Source organism: Dromaius novaehollandiae, chromosome 1 (genome assembly GCF_036370855.1).
Source record: "Dromaius novaehollandiae isolate bDroNov1 chromosome 1, bDroNov1.hap1, whole genome shotgun sequence".
Lineage (NCBI taxonomy): Eukaryota > Metazoa > Chordata > Aves > Casuariiformes > Dromaiidae > Dromaius > Dromaius novaehollandiae.
The window spans coordinates 159546630-159559844 of record NC_088098.1 but is presented as its reverse complement, the minus strand read 5'-3'; positions in this window follow the sequence as shown (position 1 = coordinate 159559844).

The window sequence follows — 13215 nt, the reverse complement described above, 5'->3', positions numbered from 1 at the left end:
TCTACAACTTCTCTGAGCAACCTGTTCACCACTCTTATTGAAAATGTTTTTTTTTTTCTCTATGCAACTGGATTTTCACTTGCTGCAACTGGACCATTGCCACTTGTCATTTAGCAATGTGCCCCTTGCTCCATATTCTCTATAACCCTCTTGTTGAGTAATCAAAAACAGCAATTAGATTCACCCATTACCCCTTTAGGTTGAAAAAACTGGGCTCTCTCAGCCACTCCTTGCTCCAGCCACCTGATCATTTTAGTCCTCCTCCTCTGGAGTCTCTTCAGTTTGACAATATCTCTCTTGTACAAGGGGCTCTGAAGCTGGACATTACTCCAGGTAGTACATCGCGAGTGCCATGTAGAGGGATAATAATCACTTCTCTCAATCTACTGGCTGTACTGTTGCTGATGCAGACCAATACGCAATTAGCATGCATCAACAGCAAGGCTACCCTGCTACCTTTGTTCATGTTCAGGTCCTTGTCCATCAGGAATGCCAAGTCCTCTTCTGTAGAGGTGCTCCCTAGCCAGTCAGTTCACAACCTGTGCTATTGCATGGAGTTATTCTGTTGGACTTCATGAGGATTTTATCAGCCTGCTCCCTCAGTTGTCAAAGTCCTGCTGAACAGTAGCTCTGCCCTTATCCCAGTTTGGTGTCTTGAGAGCATTTCATTTCAGTGTATTTCATTCCATTGTCCAGGTCACTGATGAAAACATTTAACAGGATCAGTCCCAGTCCTGACTCCACCCACATCATGCATAAAGGGTGTTAGCTGGACTTTGAACTCTTGATCACTACCTTTTGAGCTTAATGGTGCAGTCTTTTTTTAACACTTCATAGTCCATCATTCAATCTGTATCTCTCTTTACAAATGAGTTACAAAGTTGCAATAGGAAACAATGTCAAACTTTATGAAAAAATGATAGCTATTGTGCTCTTCTAATACACAGAAGCTGTCATACAAGGCAATCAGGTTGATCAGCTCCTTGGTTAATTTGCATTGTTTGTTTGCCATCAATTTCTTGATTTGCATGTGCTTGGAAATTTCTTTCAGTAGGATTTGTTGCATAGTCTTCCCAGGGACTGAGTTGAAGCAGACTAGCTTGTGGTTCCCTGGAGCCCTCTAGTTCTTTTTGAAGATGGGTTAATATCTGCCTTTTGACAGTCATTGGAACCTCTTCTGATTGCCACCTTTCAGAGCTGATAGACAGTAACCTTACAGTGATGTCAGCCAGCTCCCTCAGCATCTTCAGAAGCATCCTGTCCAGTCCCATGGACTTCTGTATGTTCAGTTTACTTAAGTAAATTCGGCTCTTCTACCCTCCTACTACCTCTTTCACCAAACTCTGTCACTAGGCACAGAGATCAGGGAATCCTGAGAGCAGACCTTGCCATTAAAGACCAGGCAGAGAAGGAAGTGATTACCTCAGCCTTTTTGCATTTCCTCTGTCATTATATCCCCTACCTCATTCAGAAGTGTATTCATATTTTCCATGGTCTTCCTTTTGCTGCTGATGCACCTATAAAACCCTTCCTGTTGCCTTAGCTATTTTCTAATACAGCTAAGCTTTGGCTTTCCTAATTCCATCCCTGTAAGCAATGTCTCTATGTTTCTCCTGGGTAGCCCATCCCTGCTTCCTCTGTGTACTTTCTTTTCACATTTGAGCTCAGTCAGGATATTCCTTTTCATACATGCTGGTCTTCTGCCATGCCATCTACTGGTTCCTTGAGCAGGCTGAAGTCTGCTCTCCTGAAATTTAGAGTCTTTATTTTTTTACTTGCCTTCCTCACTTTTCTCGGGATCTTCAACTACCATTTTAGGGGTCCCTGCAGTCAAGGCTGCCTTAGAATATCACACTACTGACAAGTTCTTCCTTATTCCTGAGTAGCAGATTGAGCACAGCACCTTCCTTATCTGGCCAGTCTAGCACCTGCATCAAAAAAATTGACTTCAAAGCACTCCAGAAATCTCTTGGATTTCTTGCAGTGCTGCACATTGCCTTACAAGCAGGTTATCAGGTTTGGTTAAAGCTTCTCCAGGCTAATTCAGAGGATCGCAGTGACTGCCCATCTCTGCCTGAAGACAAGGCTCCGAAATATACATATATGACTCTATTACCATGTCTGAGGAAGACTGGTAATTGCAAATTGAGAGGCATGTACAAAAATATTACTTAAGAGATCCTGCAGACTCCTAGGGCTTATCAAGACCTCAGGTTTAAGTGCACTGAAATCCTGAGCTCTTGTTTTCTGGGAGGTCCATAGTTACGCAGACTTGCATAAAGGACATTATTTATTGATTATTAGAGATGATTTATCTCTAATATCAGATCACTGTATTATCTGATTATTGAGATTATATATTATCAGATTGCCAATTATGTGATGTTAGCTATAGGCCATCTGTTCTCTGTTTACTGACTCCATTCACGTTTCTTTCAGGCTTGAAAAGAGTTCATGAAAATAGAAAAAATTGTTGTTCCTTTGATACCCATGATTACTCCCATGTGTACAGCAATGACAGTTGCATTCTGAGATGCTCAGCCTTGGCAGCAGTGTAAAAGGATTATTAGGTATTGGCTGTGTTCCTCTTAGAAGTCAATGAGGTTATAGTAGCATTAGCACTCTTGTATTAATTGATGGAAGTGTATGGACATTCTGGATAATTGAAAGGATTTCTTATTAATGGAGGATGCAGACTGCATTTGGAACACATAGCCTGTGATTTCTTTTACTGATCAGTCAAAATAAAAGTGATAGCCGTGTTCCCCAAGTGGCCTGAACAACCACAAAAACTTGTCCTGATGCCCTGGCAATGAAATTCTGGAAGGCTCTGCTTCTGTAAAGGGTAAGAACAACACATGGCTCCATTGCAGTTTATTGAATCTTGGACAGTGTTGTTTTGATCTACAGTATGAAGACACAGGTGGAGATAGATAAGCCTGATTCAGAGGATCACAGTGAATATAATCTGGAAGACCACAGTGCTGCCCATCTCTGCCTGATATGAAAGACTGCTAAATGTCTGCTTCCTTCTAGACTGGAGTCCTTCATCAAAGAAAGGAAGCTTTGGGGAAATGTTTTAGTCTGAATTAAGATGAAAAGCCACAACCTCACAGTTTATATAGTCATCTGTGATGACACTGGACGTCCAAGGAGCCCTGTTACTGTCCTGTCTCCCAAAATGGCTGATACCCAATGCTCTAGCACAGCTGCCTGAAAGACTTTGGCTCAGACTACATAGTGGGCAGAGAGTCTTTGACTTTTGAAATCTGTTTTTCCCAGCAGCCCAATAGACAAGTACATAATTTGAGTCAAAGGTTGCTCATTGAACCCGAGACATGTATTCTGCAAAACTGTGCAGTTTTAATGAAATGTACCGTAAGCCTACTTTATTAGAAGATTCCCATCTAATTCTAAATAGGAAAACACAGTGGAAAGAAATCTGCTGAACAAGCTGTTCAGAAGGTTGCAGAGATAAGAAATCATAAGGAAATTATTGCTGGATGATTAAAATACCTCAGCTTTATTCAATACTTATTTTCAATCTAGTGTCCATTTTTTTACTGAACTAGCAGATAGTCCATATACTAGCCATAAGCAGCTGAATAATGGAGGCAGAAGAAAGTTCAAACAAGAAAAGTCTCTGAAGCAGCCAGTCCAGAAAAAGATGCCTTTTAATAAGTCTGTAAAATAATTCCCAGCTGTAATTTCATCACTTCCTATAGTGGCAGAATAGATATTACCCTCTGGGGTGTAGCTGCAATTTAATAAGGTCTAGCCAGGGGAAACAAAGATCTCTTTTATGAGTCTTTAATTGTTGGCCTCACATCACACCAGACACAGAAATGCTCTGTTTCTACCTTCTCTGCACAAATGTAGCTGGTCCTCAAGTTTTGTTTGTCTCTTCCTCACAGGTTCTAGTGGTTGGAGAAAAAGGGGTGGCAGAGCACAGAAAGAGGAGATGTGCATTTTTTCTGTCCCATTATGGTTTGATATAAAAGGTAAACATGCTTCAGAGGGCTGATCTGGAGCCCCCTTTGCTGCCTTTTCCCTGTTTCCCCTCTTTGTCATTAGTGCAGAGCCAAGCTCAGTCTTGGTCTTCCAGGTTTGGCCCCCCAACTCCTACATTCCTGGATGCACAGCAGCCCAATCCTCAAAACAAAGTGGAGATCATGCCCACCTAGCTCCAGGATGAGAAGAGACCTTGAACTAGGGTTTCATTCTTCTTGAAAAAGTGCTGTAACCACTAGACATTTACATAAAGTTGGAACACGATCACTACCCAGTCTGGATCAATGGAGACATCTTCCATTTCTTTCAACAGGAGAAGAAGATATACAATTTAAGGAGACTATAGCATTGCTGAGGTGTATAAGTTCTATCTGGATAATAGTACAGAAGGAACCGGATTTCTCCCTATTCCTTCAGGTAAATACCTAATATTTAATGGAGGTAATGCCTAAGTCAAGTATTTAAATTAGGAGAACCTAATTTCTTTCTTTCTTTTTTTTTTTTTTGTTAGATTCCTCTTGGTCCTTAGAAGACTTTACTGAACCAGACCACTTGGTTGATAGCCTTTCCTTTACAGTGGATCTCCTCTCCGAGTAATGCAGCACTTAGACAAAAGATATTAGATATCAGAGAGAGCTCAGTCTGCTGTTTTCTGTCAGCCAAGTATCACCAAAGGAAATGCAGATACCTTATTCATATAAAATCAATCATCATCACTTGAAGCTGATGCAGTTCAAGAAAGATGCAGATGCCAACACTTCTGTTGTTAAAGCGTCTTTGAAACCTGATGCACAGTTTGCAGCTGATGCTCCTGGTATTAACACAGTTCTGCTTTTTACAAGCATACAGGCAAATGTTTTGACTACCTGGTGATGTTTGTGAGACTTTCATTGCATAACACATAAGCCTCTGATATATGGCAACTGGTGATTAAGTATTGTCACATGCAGTGCTGCAAACCCCATTGGAGGTAGCAGACGCTTCCAGTCTGCCTATTTGCTCCTGTAGCGATACCTCAGAAATATTCCTGGCTGGATCTTTCAGGTCTTCCAAAGGAAAGTGTGAAGCTAATCACCTATTTTTCAGGATGAGATCCATTTAATTTTCACATGAAGGAGGCCTGTGTTCCACAGAAGACTTCCACTCACCATTCATATCTCTGGTGGTCCTTTCACTTTTACTGATTTACTCCCCAGAATAGCTCAGCTCTTTTAGGTTTCCTTACCTTTGGTCTTTCTGAAGCCATAAAGTCTCCACAAAAACTCAAACTGGTGCATATCAGGTCCTGAGCACCAGGTAATTTGGGTCAAAGCAAACATTTTAATACATCATCAAGAGCTGTGAACCTTATCTTCTCTCCTGCTTTCTGACACAATAATCCTCTGTGATACACCTTTTCAGGGTGCAAGTGTCTAGGTTTTTCTATGCCTGAGAACTAATTATCACAGACAAATACTCAGACAGGACACTTGTGGTATTACCTCGAGGCTGCACAATGCCATTTGTGTTTCTGCTGAAGTCCATCCTTCTCCATTCTCTTTTTACAAGGATTTTTCTTATGAGCGCTCACTGCAGTAGGAGAGCAATTCTTCTCTTGTCATGCAACGTCTCATTTGATCCTGTCTCAGTATCTGGAGTTCATGTCACTTTTTGCTATTCCTTGCCATCCAGGTTGACAGTGGCAGGTGCACCTTTCTTCAGCCAGAAAGTTTCTTCCAGCTAACCATTGGCTTCTGCTCTCCTGTGAAATATGATCTACACATAAATGTGCTGAAGCCCTTGGAAGTGAGAAATGTGTATCAGGCCATCTTTCTGCGTATTCAGGGCCACCTTGTGTTGCTAGAGATGCACAGCACTTTCATGTTCTGAGTCTTCCTTCCCTTCCAGCGATCAGCCATCTGCCCATGTAGGAAACCAGTCTGCTCAATAATGGGTATACCTTTCCTCAATATTTTTTTCCAAAGCTGTAAGTACAGTAGTGACTGGGATTCATTTCTTCAAACTGTTCACAAAGACCTCCGTTCTAGCTGTCTACAGAAGAAATATCTAGAGGACTAGCCATTTTGATGCAAGAGTGGTAAAAGATATGTGGAAAACAGCAAAGAGAACCACCTGTGAGAACTGGAGGTGGATTCTGTCAGACATAAGGCAACTTTATGGTCTCTGTTCTTGGGATGCACAAGTTGCTACTTGGAGCTTTGTGACAGTGTCAGAACTTCTCAACTTGATGCTGGCTTTGTTACATTTGTCCTTCAGACTTTATTCAGCCAAGCAGTCCTTCATCTCTCAGGTGTGCATGCTGCTGGGAGTCACCGGCAAAATGAAGGTACCTGTACGCAAGCTCTTGAAGGAGAAATAAATACTATTTATCCCTTTTAAAGGTGTGTCATCTGCAGGCACTTTGAAAATTATCCTAACTGTCTTACTTAGACCTAGAAGGACCTCCTGGAAATCTATGGCTGAGACAGAGGGACATGAAGCAGCTCTTCTATGACTGCATGTACTTTTGTGAAGGGGAGTGAAAGCTTGTGTATGCCCTTACAGATAATGCAGAAGAGAAACAATTTTGTGTTAACACTGCCTGTGACTACATATATGAATTTGGTAATGACATATTGAAAAAGAATGGTGACAGTAACTTTTCCATGGCTTGATCTCTTCTTAAAACTACACTTGTTCATTTGTGCTTGTCAGCAATCACATTACTGACTGTATCAGCATTTGTCCTTGAAAACCATTAACCTCACAGTGTTTGAGATGATTGGAAACCATAATGATGAGTGCCACCTACCAAAATCTGTGTGGGATAAGATGGTAGCTCCACTTTAAAGCCAAGCCCGAGGAGGTTGAGCTTGCTGGCTTGGCAATGTTTGGGCATGCATGTGACTGTAAGCGGCAGGGGTCATTAACAGAATAGGATTTCTCCAACTGTGGGCTGTATAAGAGAATATACAGTTTCATTCCCTCTCCCACAAAAATTCGGTACCTTCTAGCATAGGAAAGGTTTATCACCTGAAAAAAAGCTGTTGCACTCCTCAGAGGCTGAAATGCAAAATGTCTTTCAGTAGTAGCATCACAAAGTAGTTCGATGTTTAGCTTATGTATTTCTGCATTCTTCCACTGCCATCTATTCTTCTAATTTAAATTTAGCTTTTCCACATTTTGCAATATTTGATCTTTTTTTTTTAACTTGTGGTGCCTTTCATTTTTGACAAGGGGCTGTGAAAGTTGTTAACACTAAATGAAGACTCTGCTAGAATGATTTACAGATAGATAAACAAAGCTTATTTAATTAAAGGCATACCTACTAAAGAAATGGTGAGATAATGAATTCTTTAAACTTCTCTCTTGCTACTTACTTTGAGATAACATAGTTAGTCAGTCTTCAGCTTTCATCCAGAAGTACATGGATTCAATTTCTGTCTCCAATTCCAGACCTGCCTGTCACACTCAGATAAGATCAGGTATACTTTTACCTTTCACAAGGTAAGTTTAGAAACCTGAGAGCTGATATTGGCCACTGGAGGTCACTATAGCTCTACAAAAGGAGAAAAACGTTTCTTAGCAAGTAGCTGTCTAGAAAAAAGTTTAAAGCTTGAGCTGTTCTATGCTTCATATGTTAGTGGTGTGAAAACTGTGGGATAAAAACAATAAAATCCAATTGCAAAATGTGACATATTTAGACACTTTTTTGGCAAATTCTGCATATCCAGGAACTATTTTGAGCAAATAGTGTAGGAGTCCACTTCTCACATGCCCCTTCTCTACTCGCCGTGAAAATTTATAGTGCTTGGTGTGAGAGAGGAGGAACTAGGCTAGTGCCCTTTTTCTCTTCTTTGCATAGTGAAGGTCTTTTCCTATCAAAAAGTGTGTTTTATCTCAGGCAACTACCATCTGAACTTTCCCTGTACAATTCTTCCTGCTTCCCTTAGCTGGCTATCTCTTTGGGAAACCTAATCCATGACAATACAGGAAACATTGATTTTTTTTTTTAATTTTTGATATTTCCTGAAAGTTTACCTTTATCCTTCTCTGTCTTTGCTGGAGGGTAAAGTGCAACACCTGCTCTCCAGCAGGCACATGCTGTGCTCTGCTCACAGCCAGCCCCAGTGCACTCGTGTTCTTGGGGCATGATCGAAAAGCAGCTCTTGTTCCTCTTGATCACTGATGCATAAGCAAGTGTGGCAACTAGCTATATCTACTCTGTCACTGAAATGCCTCGATTTAAACTTGTTACCTGCTGTATTTATATCAGTTACAGCAGGGAAGGCTGCAAGATGCAGCTGAAAAGGTGGGTAAATTTTCTGGCCTTTATCCTTCACTGAGCTCTTGCTGCTGCATCAGTACTGATATCAGTAGTTGAGCCAGCCAGTTTAAAGCCAGCTCAGGAACGTTAAAATTTTGGTAGCAATACAGACATTCTCCAAGTGCTTTCCCGCAGCAAAGCAGTTTAGCACATGTTCAGACATAGCTATGTCTCCAGCTTCAAATGTTGAATTGGAACTGGAATGGAGAATGTAGAAACTGTTGAAAAGATGCAGAATCTGTTAAATTTTTGAAGCAGGGTGCTTATGCTTATGAAGCTTCCTGTTTCTTGCACTTTTAATAGCTGCTCCTTGGAGCTCTCTCACAGAAGGACACAAATCTTGCCTCAAAAAAGCCTTCAGCTAAAACCAAACAACATATGGAAAGTACAAGTGAGGATGAAAATACAGAGGGACTGAGATTCTGGTCTAGTAGATCTATATCTACTAATATCGTTGAGGTCTAGATTGGCCTACCTAGGTTAGAAGCCAGGCACCTCATTTTCCTTTTATAATTTAGCTTTAAGGGGATTCCCCCTGCCCCCCAGCAGCCCTTCAAAGTGATAAGTCAGCATGAGCTGCTGCCAAGAGACTTAGCTTGGAGCAATCTGCCTGTTACACCAGGAATAGGCTCACTATAACTTATGCAGGCTGGCAAACCAAACGGCAGAAAAGGTCACAAATCTGGGGAATTTCAGACATAAGCCATGTTCCATCACGTTATCTTTTTCTGAAGAAAATCATAATGAGCCAGTTCAATGGAAAAGTCATGCATGCTTAACGGTTGATTATTTATTATATGTGTTGACATCTGACTGTCAGTTTATACATATATCCCTCATGCAAATGTCTGACACTGATAACTCAAAGTGTGGATAATATGCTTGAAAGACAACTGTGTTGTGAGATAAGATAAAAGACTAACAAGTTATAAAGTGGAAGCCTACAGATGCATCTTTATACTTATAAACCTAGCCTGCATACAGTCAATGTGAATCACTCCTGTAATGAACTTATGCAGAGATCAACAGCCCTGCGGGGTATTTGAGGTAGGTATGTAGTGTGTCCGTTACTGTACTACAGCTGCAGCTTGTATGTCTGCATCACAGCATATCTCAAAACAGAGGCAATAAATTTGGAGGAAGCTGGAGATTTTGATATTTCCGTTTCAGATCATGTATTGCCTAATTTTCCTGAGAGTGATTAAGCATGTTTGTGTCTATTTAGATATGCTCAAAATGATTAAGAGCCAGGCATTTGTGATTGTCCCATCCAGCCCTTCCTTACCAGTGTTGCCAGTTATTTTTGAGGCTCATGTTGTCTGTTAGAGTTGTTTAGTGTCTTCATGGACTCACACGGCACCTCTCGCTTGTCTAAGGAACAGTTAGGTTAATATTGATGTTTGACTTCACAATGTGCATAAATGCAATCAATACATTAATTCAAATTGAATCCTGAGCTACACTTTGGAAGAGGACAGAGAAATGCTGTTCCAGGTTGGTTCATTGCATGCGTCCTGTATTTAAATGGTAGGCTAAAACGCATATGAAAACATCTAGGGAAAGTGGGAAAATAGGAGAAAAGGTTCATGGCTAGTGTCATTGTGGGGCAGAGCGTGAGGGGTACCACAGTCTGTACAGATCCTCTGGCACAAAGGGGTTATTGAATTCCTGCCTGTCGCAAGGCTTGTCTCGACAGGATTATAGAGAGAAAGGAGAGGCTGGTACAAAGGACACCATGTGAGGGTCAAGGTATGTGCTCTGCTGTTTCCAGCTGGCAGAAACTGGAGAGGTTTAAATGCTGACTTTGAAGTTTGATCTGATTTACTACCCTTTTGAATTTGTTTCTTTGAAAGTCAAGTGTGGGAAGAGACCTTGTTTGGGGCTGCAATTTTCCTTCCACTGCTTGAACCTACTCTTGGCTCACATCAGGGACACAGAGGGCAGTGGGACCAGGTGAGCTAGCCTTGTGAAGGATGCCAGGAAAAGGAGTCTGGTTTTGATGCAGAGGGAGAGCTGAGCCTGGAGATTGTACCTGGGCTTCCAGGACAGACCTGGAGAAAAAGGGACAAAGAAGATGTCAGGAACAGCTGTGATTCCCAGGGGACATGCATGTGCATGCATGGGTTTGGGTGACTGTGACGTGCCACTAGAGGGGCATCCAGGATTCTTTCAGATAGTTAGTTTCAGTTAGTTGCACTGAACCTGAGAGATCATCATTTATCAGATATGAGAATTTATTAAAAATAAGAGGTTATAACAAAGCTAAAAGTATAGTAAAGATAGAAATATAACAGAACTGGAACTATATACACATATTGGAGCTCTACAGTTAAATCATGGGTGCATAGTACAATGACGATTTTCGCACCAGAGGGGACCACCTGTCTGGTATAGTTTTCCCCAGGTTCTCTAGCAATGGGTGTATGGTACAGCAACCACTCCTGCTGCTTATGGGCCACCCCTCCAGCCTAGTTTTCCCTGGTTTCTCCTCATCATGCCGTTGGCATCAGAGGCATCCCTGCTGGCGGATGTGCCCTTGGGTCCACAGACCAGCTGACCATGGGTCTGAGTCCACACCAAGCTATGTGGCTTACTCCCTTTTATACCCAGTCAGAACAATGCCAGCCCACAGCCATGTCAAGGCCACATGGCTCTAGTTAATACTAGCATGCACATCAGCAGGTCACCTTGTGCTCAGCCCACAGCCATGCTCCATGGGTAACCACATGCCCATTAGCAGGTCTTTCTGAGAGGAATGGCTCCACAGGCCATTGAGATGTCTATGGTATGGATCTGCAGTGTCACTTCTCCTTTGTCTGGACTTGTCAATCATGAGGTCGTTAAAGGGTGTGCCTCCAGGCTTCAGCAACCCCATAGTGTGGTGCCTCTGGCAGTGGTGCACCCGGGGTTTGTTAACTCTTCTGGAGCACCCCAGAGCAAACCCCTCTTCTATGGGATGCACCATCCAGAGTCCCACGCTTGCCTGTGTGGCACCTGTCAGTGATATGTGTGGAAGGGCAGCAATGGGTGCTTGAGAGAGTCCTGAGAGAAGAGGGGTGCCAGTGCTTCTACTCGTTCTTTAAAAATCTCCTTCATTCCTCTTCAGAGAGGAAACTGAAATCATGCTGTTAACAGCTCATCAGTTAGCTCAGTTGTTTTCAAATGTTTTGTGTTTATGTCCTTTTTCTACTAATCGGTTTGAACGTCAGAAAGAGGAAAGGATTTCAGACATAGAGAATGTAATTTCTAGGGGATTCACAGCAAGAAATTCACCATTGGACAACTTCTTAAAGGGAATTTTTTTAGTACAGTGAACATTTGATCCTGACCTCCAGTGTAATTTGGAAAATCAGCTCTCTAGTTGCTGATTAGAATGTGTGGCTGACAACTCTATAAAAACTAGCCAGGCTTTAAATAGGAGACCTGACATCTGAAAGACGTTATCCATCAGTCTGTCTTTAACATCATGTCAGCATCTCTGAGAGAAACAGGACCAAATGCAGAGTGATGTACCTGGAGCTCAACTGTGTTAATTATTTTTAACTGACTGAGTGATTCTGGGCAAGCTGCTGCATTCCTGCCTCAGTTTTCCATCCATCAAATATTGGTTTCCTGCTGAGCACTCTGATGTCTGCCTTCTCTCAGATGCTCCAATATTTCCAGTGTGTTTACCAGTTCATCCTTCTCTTTTTCCTGGGCTTGATCTGTTAACATGCATTTGATTGGGATGCCTGAAAGCTGTTGGAGAGTTACCTTCCTCTCCTAGATCTTTTTAAGGAGTCCATAATTCATCTCACTTCCTGAAGGGTTATGTGACACCTTCTGTTTCAGCTGTGTCCACCACAGTAGCACATTTCAGAGCAATAACCAAAACCTGCAAGGTCTGTGTTTTCAAACTGCTCACATTCTCCCTGCACTTTCTATCAACACCAATTCTTATGAAATGGTAGCTGTAACTTCTACCCAATCTTTACCTGATGGGAGCAGATTAAAGCAAGTGCATGTGCTAGTGAGTCTAGTTCGGTGAAAAGCCTTTGCTATTATGGGTCATGAAACATAAGAGAAGGGGGTGGTTGTGATAACTGGATGTGTCAATCCATGCCTACAGTTTTCACTAAGTCCTTTCTTAGTTTCTTCATGGCAAATTACCTTCAGAGGAACAATTCAGTCTCTCACTTTCTCTTCCCCTTTGGTAGACTCAGTCCTTCGTCATCAAAACCCAGCTCCTGCAGAGCTCAGAAAGGCACATCAGACACACAGGCTTTATGAAGCCCTCTTTTTATTAAAACAGGTGAGCCTTACCTATTGGCTGCTCCAGATAACCAAAGCATTGCCAACAAATACAGGAACATCATATGGGCCTTTGCCATGGTGATTCTATGATAAGAGTGAACTTATTTCTGTGCTTTATCCTTATCCAAAGGTGGAAAGATTGCCCTAACTTTCTGTTAGAGAACAGGGAGTGAAAGGGGAAAATGCATCTGCTCTCCAAGCCTGGCTCTCTTTCACAGGCCAGGCCAGGAGGAGCTCCCAGCCTCCCTGCTCTCTCTGCTTGCCAGCCTGGTGGGGCTGTCCTGAGGGTCTCAGCTTTTTCTCAGCCAGGGGCTCTTGTTGCATTTGGTTCTTGCTCTATTGGAAGTCACCTCTGCCAGGGAATGTGCACTAGATGGCTTGGAGCCATCTAGGAGCTCGGAGATGTAGCATTCCTCTGCAGCGGTTTGCACTTTTTTATTTTTAAGACTACAAAAACAAACAAAAAACCCACAGAAAAAGCTTATTAGGCTTATGAGAACCTAGCCATCTGTTAAGATGCATCTTTCCCACCCTCTCAGCTTGACAAGATTTGGGCATGTGGCAGCGAGTGTGACAAAGAGCCAGAAGAGGTCACAGATGGACAT